The sequence below is a fragment of the Artibeus jamaicensis genome, unplaced genomic scaffold (genome assembly GCF_021234435.1).
Source record: "Artibeus jamaicensis isolate MK-2021 breed Jamaican fruit bat unplaced genomic scaffold, CSHL_Jam_final scaffold_1283, whole genome shotgun sequence".
NCBI classification, from domain to species: domain Eukaryota; kingdom Metazoa; phylum Chordata; class Mammalia; order Chiroptera; family Phyllostomidae; genus Artibeus; species Artibeus jamaicensis.
In genome coordinates this window covers 122,127-136,984 of record NW_026522028.1, presented here as the reverse complement: position 1 = coordinate 136,984, position 14,858 = coordinate 122,127, and positions in this window count along the sequence as shown.

The following is a 14,858-nucleotide window of genomic DNA, read 5'->3' as shown; positions in this document are numbered from 1 at the left end:
CAAGGGGAAGGGAGGAAGCAAGGGAGGGACGTGGGTTTGGCTGAGGTTGGGGGAGAATGGAGGGGGGAAAATGCAGACAACTGTAAGTGAACAACAATAAAGTAATTTAAAAAATATTGAAACAACATTAACAAACATCACCATATTGTGCAATAATTACTGTAGTTATTTATTTTAAAGCCGATTAAATTTAATTTATTAGAAATACTTTAGGGACTTCTGCCAAGATGGAGGCATAGGTGGAGAAGCTGTGCTTTCTCTCACAACCAAGTTTAGAGACAACTAAATATTAGCAACAGAAAACACAGCCAGAACACAGAAAATTGAACTTTTCGGAAGTCTGATAACAACAAATTCTTCAGCCTGACCGGTAAGAGGGGCGAAACCAGCAGCTGTCGGACTGGGGTTGCACAGAAAAACTCAGTCAGACGGACTCAGGCACACGGAAGCCAGGCGCAGGGTTGAACCTAGTAAGCGACTCAGCGAGCGACCGCGGGGAAACAGCTAGGGAGCAGGTCTGCGGGTTGACTGTGGTCTCGCTTTCCTGCGCAGATAGACAAGCAAGGGAGTGGGCGGTGAGACTACGGGACTGAGCAGGCCCCATGGCAAGCCGCAGCAGCGGGCACCACCATTTCCCCGCTCTGACCCCACCTCCACATACAGCGTCATAACCCAGCTACCTGAGTAGCCCCGCCCTGGTGAACCACCAAAGACTCTGCTCCTCACCCAACTGCACGAAACCGCAGAGGGTACCGCCATTTCCCCGCTCTGACCACGCCCTCACATATAGCCTCACAACCCAGGGACCTGAGAGGCCAAGGCTCCACTACTCATACTTAAAGGGCGCGAACAGACCAAAAAAGGCTCAAGAGGATCTCAAAGCCCCAGAGCCTATAAATCTAAGCAATGAAGAAATAGCAAAACTCTCAGACCCACAGTTTAAAACACTGGTGATCAGGATCCTCACAGAACTGGTTGATTATAGCCACAAATTAGAGAAACATATGAAGGCAAAACTAATTGAAATGAATGGAATTGCACAGGAAACCAATAGCAATGAAAAGGAAACTGGGACTCAAATCAATGGAGTGGACCAGAAGAAAGCAAATAATGGCCAAACAGAAAAGAGTCAAGAAGCAAGAATTCAAAGAAATGAGGAGAGTCTTAGGAACCTCCAGGACATCTTTAAACGCTCCAACATCCGAATTATAGGGGTACCAGAAGGGGGAAAGGCACAGCCACCAGTGGAAAACTTATTTGAACAAATCATAAAGAAGAATTTCCCCAATCTGGCAAAGGAAATAGACTTCCAGGAAATCCAGGAAGCTCAGAGAGTCCCAAAGAAGTTGGACCCAAGAAGGAACACACCAAGGCACATTATAATTACATTAGCCAAGATTAAAATGAAGGAGAGAATCCTAGAAGCAGCAAGAGATAAGGGGACAGTCACCTACAAAGGAGTCCCCGTCAGACTGTCAGTGGATTTCTCAAAAGAGACCTTACAGGCAAGAAGAGGCTGGAAAGAAGTATTCCAAGTCATGAAATCCAAAGACCTACAACCAAGATTGCTCTATCCAGCAAAACTTTCATTTAGAATGGAAGGACAGATAAAGTGCTTCTCAGATAAGATCAAATTCAAGGAGTTCATCATCACCAAGCCCTTATTATATGAAATGTTAAAGGGACTTACCTAAGAAAAAGAAGTTAAAAAAAAAACATGAACAGTGAAAGGACAGCAAACTCACAGTTATTAACAACCACACCTAAAACAAAAGCAAACTAAAAGGACAGCTAGATCAGGAGTGGAAACATAGAAATGAAGATCTCAAGGAGGGTTAGCAACAGGGGAGTGGGAGGAGGAGAAGGGGGAAGAAGATACAGAAAATAAGTAGCATAGACAGTAGATGGAAAATAGATGGGGGGGCAAGAATCATATGGGAAATATAGAATCTAAAGAACTTGAGACACATGGTCATAAACTAAAGGGGGGTAATGGTGGGGATGGGGAGTAGGGTGCAGGGGAATGAAGGGGGAGAATAGAACAACTGTAATGGCATAATCAATAAAAAAGTAAAAAAATTAAAAAAAAGAAATACTTAAAAAATATATTGTTTTTGTACTATTATAGTTGTCCCAATTTTTCCCCTTTGTCCCCCTCCACACAACCTCACCACTGCTTCAGGCGCACACCATTGTCCATGCGCATGAATCATTCTTATATGCTCTTTGGCTACTACTCCCTATACTGTACTTATACCCCTGTGACTATTCTGTAACTACTAATTTGTACTTCTTAATCTTTTAATCTTTTCTACTCATACCCCTGGCCTCCCTATCATCTGGCAACCATCAAAACGTTCTTTGTGTCTATGATTCTGTTTCAATTCTGCTTGTTTGTTTATTTCGTTTTTTAGATTCAATTGTTGATAGATATGTATTTATAGTCATTTTATTAATATTTTTCTTTTCCTCCTCCTCCTCCTCCTTCTCTGCCTCCTCCTCTTCCTTTTCCTTCTCCTTCTTCTCCTCCTCCTACTCCTTCTTCTTCTTCCTCTTCAATAAGAGCTTTATTTAAGGTGATGTTGATGAATTTCTTTAGTGTTTTCTTGTCTAGGAAGCTCTTTACCTGTCCTTTGGTTCTCAATGACAGTGTTGCTGGGTAGAGTAATATTTGCTGTACGTCCTTGCTTTTCATCAATTTGAATATGTCTTGCTAATCCTGCCTCGTCTGAAAAGTTTCTTTTGAGAAATCAGCTTACAGTCTTATGGGAACTTCCTTGAGGTAACTGTTTTTCTCTTGCTGCCTTCAAGATTCTCTTTGTATTTTACCTTTGACATTTTAGTTATGATGCATCTTGGTGTGGGCCTCTTTGGGTTCGTCTTTTTGGGTACTCTCTGCACTTCGTGGACTTGTGTATCTATTTCCTTCACCAAGCTTTGGAAGTTTCCTGTTTTTATTTTTTCAAATATTTTTCCAATTTCTTGTTCTGACTCTCCTATTTCCGACACATCCATGATACAAATATGGGTATGCTTGGAGTAGTCCCAGAGGCTCCTTACAATATCCTCATTTTGGGGGGTTCTTTTTTCTTCTTGCTGTTCTGATTGTTTTAGGGGGGTTGTTTGTTTGTTTGTTTGTTTGCTTCTTTATATTCCAAATTGCTGATTTGATTCTCAGCTTCATCCACTCTACTGTTGATTCCCTGTAAATTGTTTTTTATTTCAATTAGTGAATCTTTTGTTTCTGATTAGATCTTTTTATGCTGTTCAGGTTCTCACTAAGTTCATTGATCATTCTTAAAACCATTGTTTTGAACTCTGCATCGAGTAAATTGCTTATCTCCATTTCATTTAACTCTTTTTCTAGAGTTCTGATCTGTTCTTTCATTTGGGCCATGTTTCTTTGTCTCCTCATTTGGCAGTCTCCCTGTGTTTATTGCTATGTATTAAATAGATTTTCTATGTCTTTCTGGCTTAGTAGAGTGACCTCATATAAGTAGGTGTCCTGTAGGATCCAATGGCAAAACCTCACCTATTACCCAAGGTGGGTACTCAGTGTGTGTATCCAATGTAGGCTGTGTACACTTTCCTGTTGTAGTTGAGTTTTGATTGCTCCTAGCACATTTAAGGTCAGCTACTGCCTGTGTTCTGTCTGGGGTCACCCAGCATAAGCTACAGAGTGATCTGCAGATGGCTGCTATTTGCACTGGGCTTGAAAGTGCCCAGGTGAGGCCAAGCTGTGAATGAAGGCTGGCTGCTGCTCATCCTGTGCCTCGGGAAACTTAGCAAGAGGTATAGGGCTTGCTGATATCAGATGTTGCTTGTTTGAGAGAGTTTAGGAAAATCTGAAGCATGGGCCAAAACAAGCCATTCATATGGAAAAGCCACTGGAAACAGCTTGGGTGGGGCCTGAAAGTTGTTTGGGGCAGGGCCTCAGGGAATCACCAGGATGGGGCAAACACTGGGATCCAGGTTGATAGAGTCTCAGACATGGTACCTGCCTGCTGGCTCCGTGGCTCTGTGGAGGAAGGGTTAAGAAAATTGTGGCTTCTGGCAGCACTTCTGTCTGGGAGGAAGCCTCCCAGCTCTTACCCTAATGCTGGCCAAGTTAGTTCCTCCCCATAAGTTTTTGATGCCTTTCAACCTGCTGCCCTCTTGCTGGAGCTCAGAGGGAGTGAGTCTGTGTAAATCTGTGTGTGTCCCCTTAAAAGGAACTGCCTGGGACTACAGAATTTTTGGTCTTCCACAACCTCAATACCTGATGCTTTTTACAGCCAGAAGTTATGGAGATGAATATTCCCAGCCCTGGAAATCTGGGCTGGGGGACCTGGTGTGAGATATCTTTCCCATTTTTATCTGCCACACATGGCTGTGGAATTAGCCCCTTCTGCATCTCTGTCCCTCCTACCAGTCTCCATGTGCTTTCTTCTTTAATTCCATAGTTGTATGACTTCTATTCAGCATGATTTCTGAATGATGGTTGTCTGTCATTTAGTTGTCATTTTGATGTGGTTGTGTGAGGAGATGAGCTGTGTTTACCTGTGCCACCATCTTGACTGGAATATTTACAGTAGTTTCACTATTAAGTAAGATCATCTTTTCTAACTCCTAAAAAATATTTAAGGCTGTTTGAAAAGTGGGTCGATTGCATAAAATGTAAAGGTAGTTTGGGTCTCCTAGAAAGATTTTAGCACTGAACATGCTAGGGCCTTATATGTTTCCTGGTTCAAAAGAGGCATGCCTTATTTTGGCAACACAGATAGAATGAAAGGAAAAGAATAGAAAAAAAACAAAATGAAAGTCTACAATTGGTAGAAAGAAAAGGGGAGGATAGGGGAAATGGAGTCAGTCATGTTCCCTCACTGCTCCTGATAAGGAGTATTCCCATAACCTTGAGAATTGGCCTACATGCACAGAATCACACTTTGTTATCTTGGCACCCTGTTGGCTTTGTGTGCATTTAGTATATAAGAGAGTAGGGACTTCCTAGGGAGCAATGTGCATCTTACGGTGTGAGTGGATCTCCCCACCCTTGAATAAAGACATTTCAGGCATTCCCACAGCTTTGTGAATTTTCTTCTGTCTGCCTGAATCCCAAGTAAACCTGCCTGGCCTTGAAAGGATGCAAGACAGGGAGAGACAGGAAAGGTATAATCATATTCACTAAAATTTAAAGGAAATGTAAAATTGATAGGAGGACTTTAAAATTAAGAGACTAGGACTTCCGCCAAGATGGAGGCATAGGTGGAGAAGCTGTGCTTTCTCTCACAACCAAGTTTAGAGACAACTAAATATTAGCAACAGAAAACACAGCCAGAACACAGAAAATTGAACTTTTCGGAAGTCTGTTAACAACAAATTCTTCAGCCTGACCAGTAAGGGGCGAAACCAGCAGCTGGTGGAGCAGGGTTGCACAGGAAAACTCGGTCAGATGGACTCAGGCTCGCGGAATCCAGGTGCAGGGCTGGACCTAGTGAGCGACCGAGAGAGTGACCAAGCGAGCAACCACGGGGAAACAGCGAGGGAACAGGGCTGCGGGTTGACTATGTTCGTGCATTGGTGCGCGATTAGACAAGCGAGGGAGTGGACGGTTGGACCGGACCCAGTCGGTCCCACAGCAAACGGCAGGGAGGGCGCCGCCATTTCCCTACTCTGACCCCACCTCCACATACAGCGTCATAACCCAGCGACTCTGAGTGGCCCAGCCCAGGTGAATCACCTAAGCCTCTGCTCCTCACCCAGCGGCACGAAACAGCAGAGGGTGCAGCCATTTCCCCGCTCTGACCACGCCCCCACATATAGCGTCACAACCCAGGGACCTGGGAGTCTAAGGCTCCCCTCCTCACACTTAAAGGCCCAGAACAGACCAAAAATGGCTCAAGAAGATCTCAAAGCCCCAGAGCCTATAAATCTAAGCAATGAAGAAATAGCAAAACTCTCAGACCCACAGTTTAAAACACTGGTGATCAGGATCCTCACAGAACTGGTTGATTATAGCCACAAATTAGAGAAACATATGAAGGCAAAACTAATTGAAATGAATGGAATTGCACAGGAAACCAATAGCAATGAAAAGGAAACTGGGACTCAAATCAATGGAGTGGACCAGAAGAAAGCAAATAATGGCCAAACAGAAAAGAGTCAAGAAGCAAGAATTCAAAGAAATGAGGAGAGTCTTAGGAACCTCCAGGACATCTTTAAACGCTCCAACATCCGAATTATAGGGGTACCAGAAGGGGGAAAGGAACAGCCACCAGTGGAAAAATTATTTGAACAAATAATAAAGGAGAATTTCCCCAATCTGGCAAAGGAAATAGACTTCCAGGAAATCCAGGAAGCTCAGAGAGTCCCAAAGAAGTTGGACCCAAGCAGGAACACACCAAGGCACATCATAATTACATTAGCCAAGATTAAAATGAAGGAGAGAATCCTAGAAGCAGCAAGAGCTAAGGGGACAGTCACCTACAAAGGAGTCCCCGTCAGACTGTCAGTGGATTTCTCAAAAGAGACCTTACAGGCAAGAAGAGGCTGGAAAGAGGTATTCCAAGTCATGAAATCCAAAGACCTACAACCAAGATTGCTCTATCCAGCAAAACTTTCATTTAGAATGGAAGGACAGATAAAGTGCTTCTCAGATAAGATCAAATTCAAGGAGTTCATCATCACCAAGCCCTTATTATATGAAATGTTAAAGGGACTTACCTAAGAAAAAAAAGTTAAAAAAAAACATGAACAGTGAAAGGACAGCAAACTCACAGTTATTAACAACCACACCTAAAACAAAAGCAAACTAAAAGGACAGCTAGATCAGGAGTGGAAACATAGAAATGAAGATCTCAAGGAGGGTTAGCAACAGGGGAGTGGGAGGAGGAGAAGGGGGAAGAAGATACAGAAAATAAGTAGCATAGACAGTAGATAGAAAATAAATGGGGGGGCAAGAATAGCATGGGAAATATAGAATCTAAAGAACTTGAGACACATGGACATAAACTAAAGGGCGCGGTAATGTTGGGAATGGGGGTAGGGTGGAGGGGAATGAAGGGGGAGAATAGAACAACTGTAATGGCATAATCAATAAAATATAAAATAAAATAAAATAATTTATCAGTAACAGCAAAAAAAAATTAAGAGACTAAAAGTGGTTCTCCAAGTTCAGTGTGTACCTATATCACCTGGAGGGATTGTTAAGGCACAAAATGCTAGCTTCACCTGAAAGTCTCTGATTAATAAGATCTGAGTTCGGGCCTGATAATCTGCATTTATAGCAAGCTTCCAGGTAATGCTGGTGCTGTAGATTGGTGGACCACACTTTAACTACTACCGGACTAAAGCAATGCTTTCAAACCAACAACTAGGGACATGTTTTCAAACCAGATACTACCAGTAGCAAAAGGAGAAAAGGCAACCACAGCTTGCATGTGAATCCTGTCTCATCCACTTACCAACTGGGAGAACTTGGCCAAGGTACTTGACTGCTCCATGAATTTTTCATTCTGCTCTATTAAATATCCATATTTCTTCATATGAAAATTATACCTTCTTAATCTCTCAAGTAAAACCCTAAAACCTAAGCTAGGACACTGATCTTCAAACTCCAAAGCACACTAGAATCACCAAGGAGATGAAAAAATACTGACGGCTGGGACCTATCTCCAGGGACTTTAATTTATTAACTACAGGGTTAGCTTAGGAAGAGACATTCTTAATTAAAAATGGTTTGTATAGTGCCCAGGTTGGGTCATTAAGTTGGTTGGAGCATTATCCCATACGCCACACAGTTGCCACTTTAGTTCCCAACCAGGGCACATACCTAGCTTGCAGGTTTGATCCCCAGTTGGGACCCATACAGAAGGCAACCAATCAATGTTTCTCTCTCTCTCCCTCGACCCCCCACCTCTTCCTCCCTTTCTCAAATCAATAAATATATCCCCAGGTGAGATTTTAAAAAAGATTGGTATAGTTATAACATCACATGGTATAGATCAGTGTAAATACATAAGCTAAGACTATGTGCATGTACATGGAGAAATATTACACCCCCAAAAAAATCTTGCAGAAATTCATCACATTTTAAGACAATAATTATACATCTGTAACAATTAAACACATCTAAAATAATTCCATGTAAACAGATGGTAAAAGTATGAAAACATGGAGAACAAACATAAACTACACCCCCAAAATAATAGTGACTTCTTGGGAGGTAGGGCCTTGGGGGATGCCATTGAAGAGGCATGCAAAATAAACTTATGTTGCAAATATATTTAACTTTTTAAAAAAGATGCACTGGAGCAAGTGTGGCAAATGTTACCATCTAATACGTCTAGGTGAGAGTTACACTGGTAATCTTTATACTATTATATACATTTCTTATGTGTATTTGAAAGAGTGGCAGAAAGAAAAGTTACATCTTCTTTGCTCAGGGAGTATGTCACTTATGGACCCTGCTGTGAGATGCTGAGAGACTTGGGCCAGTCTACTGTGTTGAAAATTCCCCCAGATATTTGACACTGGGATCATTCTATTCAAGGGCAGTTTCATGGGATGAAAGATCTCAGGATAAATTTGGAAAACATTGCTTTATTAAATGGCACACACCATCATCAAACATTCAGTGTCACTATTAGTCACTGCAAATGAGTGAAGACACAGAATTATGCTTGTGAAGGGTGGACTGTCATAGTCATCCTTGAGCTCTCACCCCTGCTTGATAGTAGGAATCTGGCAATGTAGATCTGCTGATAGTTCAAAGTCAAGAGGTGTAGCAGTGTTCTCAGTAGCAGACCCACATCCAGAGATTCACTACAAGGATTCATGGGAAGAGATTCATGAAACTCAATATACAGTACTACTCAGGGCTAAGATTTATCACAGCAATCTAGTAAAGACACAGGGCCAGATCCTAAGAGGAAAAGAAAGTGGTGGGGTCTGGAGGGATCCATGTACGAGAGTCCTTATGTTCTCTTCCTCCCACTAGGGGCCAGTCACATAGATCATCTCCTGCCCCAGCAATTAAAATGCAGCAACATGTGTGTTGCTCAGGATAGCCCTTTGAGCTGCAGTTTAGGGTTTTTATTGGAGGCTGGCCATGTAGGTACCCTCTGCCTATCATGCAGCAAAGTCCAGACTTCCAGAAAGAAGGTAGGTGCTCAGAATAAAACTCATTTGCATGACAAACAATAGTCTGGGCAACAGTAAACACTTCTCAGTTAGGAAGTGTTCAGAACCCTCCTGAAATCCTAGTTCCCAGACACTAGCCAAGGACCAAGTTTGCAAGCAGGCCTTTCTAAGGATACCAAATTCAAGCCTGCTATGTTAACTCTTTTCTGCAGAGGACAGTTGGATGAAACCTCAGGTAATGCAATCAAAAGTATTATGGAACCCTATGGGATAGAGTGATAAGGTGAAAACAGCAAGGTGAAGTCTACTAAGGGAGAACAAGAGGTTTGTGACAAAATCCAGAAGATCAGCTACTGGCACTGAATGGAGGAAGGAGACCCAACTTGACAGCAATTAAAGTGAAAAACACCTGAGGAGAGGGTGGGGGGTGTTGCTCAACATGAAAGGTTTTCAGGAACACATGGAGAAAACCAAGGGGGGGGTGGAAGCAGGGGAGGGAGGAGGGGATGGCTGGAGTGGGGGAAAATGGTGGTGGGGATAAATGCAGACAACTGTACTTGAACAACAATAAAATAATTTTAAAGAAAAAAGTAAAATAAAAAAAAGAATTAGCAGCATGAACTCAGCCATTGTAAAAACAAATAGAATCCTATTCTAAATTAATTGGAGTGTCATGACCAGATTAATGGATGTAGAATTCTCATGGTATTCTGAAATGATCGACCATCATTTGGAAAATATATGCATTTCTAAAGTCCTGGTTCTAATACAGATAGAAATAAGTAAAGGAAGTGTAGTGAGTGGTATGGGTCACTAGAGTAACACTTATATATGAGCAATCTCACTGTTTTTGAAATGAGGTTCTGAGAATTTTGAAAGGAGTCATGGTTATTTTCTTTTGCTCCATTTGGCAGAACTGAGAGCAATGGTGGCAGCTTTAGGAACACAAATGCAGAGGCAACATAAAAAGGGGTTAGAACAGCCCAAGAATGGAATGAGCTGACTTGGACAGAAATGTGTTCCCCATTAATGCAAATATTCACACTGCTGGATAAACATGTATCAATATCTCTAGGCTGGTTTTAAGGTTTTTTCAGATGGTCTAATAATCATAGACAAGAGACAGATTAACAAGAGAAAATGTCTATATTCAATTGCAAACATATGTATGGAAACCCTGCATACACAAGAGAGTCAGAGAGCCCACATACACAAGAGCTTCAGAGACAGAAAGGGAAAATGAGGTATGTATGAAATTTGAACTAAGAATTACCTTGGAGCTTCAGAGGGGAAGAATGTCATTTTGGTGTTTCATGGTTTTGTAAGGTGTGTAATTTATCACAATTTTTTTTGTTCTGCATAAATCTGATTTTGTACCATATTTTGAATTTGTACACTTGAATTGTTTCTCTTAAAGATGAGCTCATTGGTATTTTCATAGGCGTTGCATTAAATCTGTAAATTGCTTTGGGTTTTTGATGATGTTAACTCTTCCAATCCATGAACACAGTATATGTTTCCATTTGTTTGTGTCTTCCTTGATTTCTTTCTTCAGTGTTGTGTAATTTTCTGCATGCAGGTCTTTTACCTCCTTGGTTAGGTATACTCCTACGTATTTTATTTTTCTTTTTGCTGTATCTAATGGGACTTTTTTCTTGATTTCTGCTTCTGCTGTTTCATTGTTGGTATACAAAAACATCTTTGATTTCTGGATATTGACTTTGTATCCTGCTGTTTTGCCAAATTCATTTATTAGGTTGAGCAGTTTTTGGGTAGAGTCTATAGGATTTTCCATGTACACTATCATGTCATCTGCAAATAGTGACAGTTTTGTTTCCTCCTTTCCAATTTGGATGCCTTTTATTTCCTTTTTTTTGTCTGATCACTGTGGCTAAAGCGACTCTACTCTAAGAAGACAAGCAACCCAGTTAAAAAGTGGGCAAAGGACATGAAAAGACACTTCTCCAAGGAGGACATACAGAGGATCCAGAGAAACATGAAAAGATGCTTAATATTGCTAACTATCAGAGAGATGCAAATTAAAACCACACTGAGATACCACTCTGCACTGGTCAAAATGGCCATCATAAACACAGCAACAAATAAGTGTTGGAGAGGTTGTGGAGAAAAGGGACCCTAGTTCACTGTTGGTAAGATTGCAGACTGGTACAACCACTGTGGAAAACAGTATGAAATTTTCTCAGAAAACTAAAAATTGATCTGCCTTTTGACCCAGCAATTCCACTGCTTGGATTATATCCTAAGAACCCTGAAACACCAATCCAAAAGAACCTATGCACCCTAATGTTCATAGCAGCACAATTTACAATAGCCAAGTGCTGGAAGCAACCTGGGTGCCCATCAGTAAATAAATGGATCCAAAAACTATGGTACATTTACACAATGGAATTCTATGCAGTGGAAAGAAAGAAGAAGCTCCTACTCTTTGCAACAGCATGGGTGGAACTGGAAAGCATTATTCTTATAGTGAAATAAGCCAGGCAGTGAAAGAGAAATACCATATGATCTCACCTTTAACAGGATCCTAAATAACAAAACAAACAGGCAAAATATACACAAAGACACTGAAATAGAGAACAGGCTGACAAGGACCAGAGGGGAGAGGGGAGGGAATTTCAGGGGAAAAGGGGAAGGGTTTACAGGAACAAGTATAGAGGACACATGGACAAAAACTAAGGGGGGGGAATGGGAGGGAGGTGAGGAGCACTGGGGGGTGAGCTGGGATGGGAGTAAACGACAGAAAACTGTACTTGAACAATAATAAAAATAAAATAAAATAATAAAATTAAATTAAAAAGATGAGCCCAAAATTATATAAGATTTAGGACACAGAACACCTGGATCTGAATCTGTTCTGACATCTTGTCTCCACTCTCTATACACTTGACCTGAGCTCTTGGCATACTGTCTGTCTCACTGTTTCTCACACAATTCTGACATTTCCTAGTCTCTGCACTGGCAATTTACTTTCTGAATTCTTCTTCCTTCAGACATCCACATCACTTGCTTTCTCTGTCTTTGAAGGTATTTTCTCAAAATGTAATTTCCCCATAAGGCCTTCCATGTCTTATCCTTTCCTCTTAAATGTACAGCCCATATCTACACACATTTCTGAAACTTCTTGCTCCATTTTAATTGTCTCCTTGCTATATGGAATTTTTGCACTCTAAAGTAGATGGATTAGAAACAATTGATTAATAGGTGCATGACAGGCTCTATCAATAAATAGTCACATTATTATGCTTAGAGTTTATTGCCTGCCCCTCCACTAGAATGTACTTGATAAATAATTTGTTAAACAAATCAAGCTCTCCCTATATCAAAATCTGTGGATTGGGGTGGAAGATGGCAGCCAAGTAGGTAGGAGCTGAGTCCACTCACTCTTGCACCCAACTCAAGACACTTAGTTGATCTTCCAAAAAAATTAAGTGAACAGTGAATGGAATTTTAGCTGATACGAAGTTTGGACATCAAAGAGTACAGAAAACACTTCTAAACAGATGGTAAAGAGGTTTTATAGGTGGACAAGAAAAATCCCCTAGCATGGCACCAGCAGCTGTGGTACCTGCAGCTGCAGCACCTGCCTCCATGGAGAGCTTAGCGGTTCCCTCCCCTCCCAGGGCAGGGAATCCCCCAGACCCAGGTCAGGAGCAACTTGATTACACAAAGTCATCGGGGAGAATGAGGCCACACACACACACACACACACACACACACACACACACACACACACACAGCAAGTGGTACACCCATAACTACAGTGAAAAACAACTGGGAGAGTGCCAGAGAGTGAGAGATACTATCTGAACCTGGATCTGCTGGAGGAGGAGGGCCACAGCTAGCCATGACTGTGATAGACTCTTGACTTTTTAGAAAGGTGGCATGTACAGAAAGCCAGACAGTGACTCAGCACTGCAGTGGGAGTGCCCAGAGAGACTTTTTAAGAGGAGCTGAGGCCTGCTGGGCAGGGACCCTGCACACATAGTTGCTCTGCCAACAAGGAAAAAGGATTGTGGGTGCGATTTGTTCCCACTGGGCAAATTGATCAAAAAGGTGCAAAGCGAGGTAATGTCTTGGTTCCAGCCCGCACAGCTGTGCAGAGTGGGGAGTGTGAGCCTTTGTATACTGTGAGGTCAGTGGGCTGGGAACTGTGCACCTGAAATTATTTAAAACCAGATTAAGCCCCTTTCCTTGGAGAAAGCTCTAGGAAGGGAAGGTTGCACCCAATCTCCACCTTCTACAGGAGCAAGGGAAGATCTGCAAAACCAGCTCGTCAGGCTTAACAACCTTGCAGGGGGCATTTCTACAAGAGAAAGACAGCAAGAGGAATGCCTAAAAGGGCCGATTTTGAACTCTTCACAGGGACACAAAGTACATTGGGTCCTAAAGCCCTATGTCACTGAGGCCAGCAAAGCAGGGAGTTCAGAAAGTCAGAAAGTGGTGCAGCAAGGGGGAATCAGGGCCCCACCTGGCCACAGTTTGCAGACAGAGCTGCTGTCTACACCAAGCAAGAGAGAGCTGACACTCTTACACAGATTGTGCCCCTCCCCCTGTGAAACAGACAGCTATTTAATCAGAAACTATGTATTATTGGAAATAAACTGGGACAGACTAAGATGGAAGGTGTAGGGACAGGGGGAACACACCCACAACTTTCCCAGAAGACTGAACAGTGCCACCCAGGGGAGACACAGAGGTTTCACCCTCTCCACTGCAAAAGAAGCTACCTCGAGAGGCAGGTGAAAGAGATACAGGTGGTGTTGCCAGAAGCTGGACAACCCACCCCAGGACCTTGAGCTGATAAAAAAACAGATGGATGCAGAAAGAAGTCAGGTGAACACCAGCTGCTGAGATGCATTTCACTTCGTTCTTCCTCAGAACTTGGGTATTTTTTCTTTCTTCTTTCTTTTCACATAGCTTTTTAATATTTCTTCTTTTGCTTCAATTATATTCTAGCTCACTCACTACTCTTGGCCTTTTATTTTTTATCTTTTATTCAGATTATATATATTGTTCATATCATTGTTACTTTAAATCCCACATACCACCACCCTTCCCTGGTCTTATACCATTTTACCTTTTTCCTGACCTTTTTATTGTTGTAAACTTTAGTTTCTCCCACATTACACCATGTCCCTGTTTCTTACCCTTACTATTTCTCCTCCATCTTTGCAAAAGCATTTTTCCTTCCTTAAGTCAGCTCACATTCTTTCCCCCCTCTTGTAATAGTTTTATTTCCTTTCCACCTTAATAAATTATGGCTAGTTGGGCAAGGATATCATGGTCATTGCTGATCTTCTCCAATGGTATTCCTATTTGTACACTATTTGTACTTCAAATCCCATAGGATACTCTCCCGTGTCTTACTCCATTTTGCCTTCCCTCTGCCCTTGATCAGTTGAGTTAGGAATTCCATTTTAATTTTTTTCCTTTCTTAACCTGGGTTGTATTCCTTACTATTAGTTTTCCTCCCCCATCCTCTCAAAATAATTTTTCTTTACTGTAGACATCTCATATTTACTTTTTCTATAATATTCTCATTCCTTTTCCACCTTTGTTAATCTTTATTCAGCTGGCATTGTTATTGTCCCTGCTGTGGTTTTTCTGCAATTTTGTTCCTATTGGTTCAATGCCTTTTTAATTTTAGTTCAAACCTCATAGTATACCCTACCCTTTTCTTACTCCACTTTTTACCATTGCCTTTCCCCATTTTACTT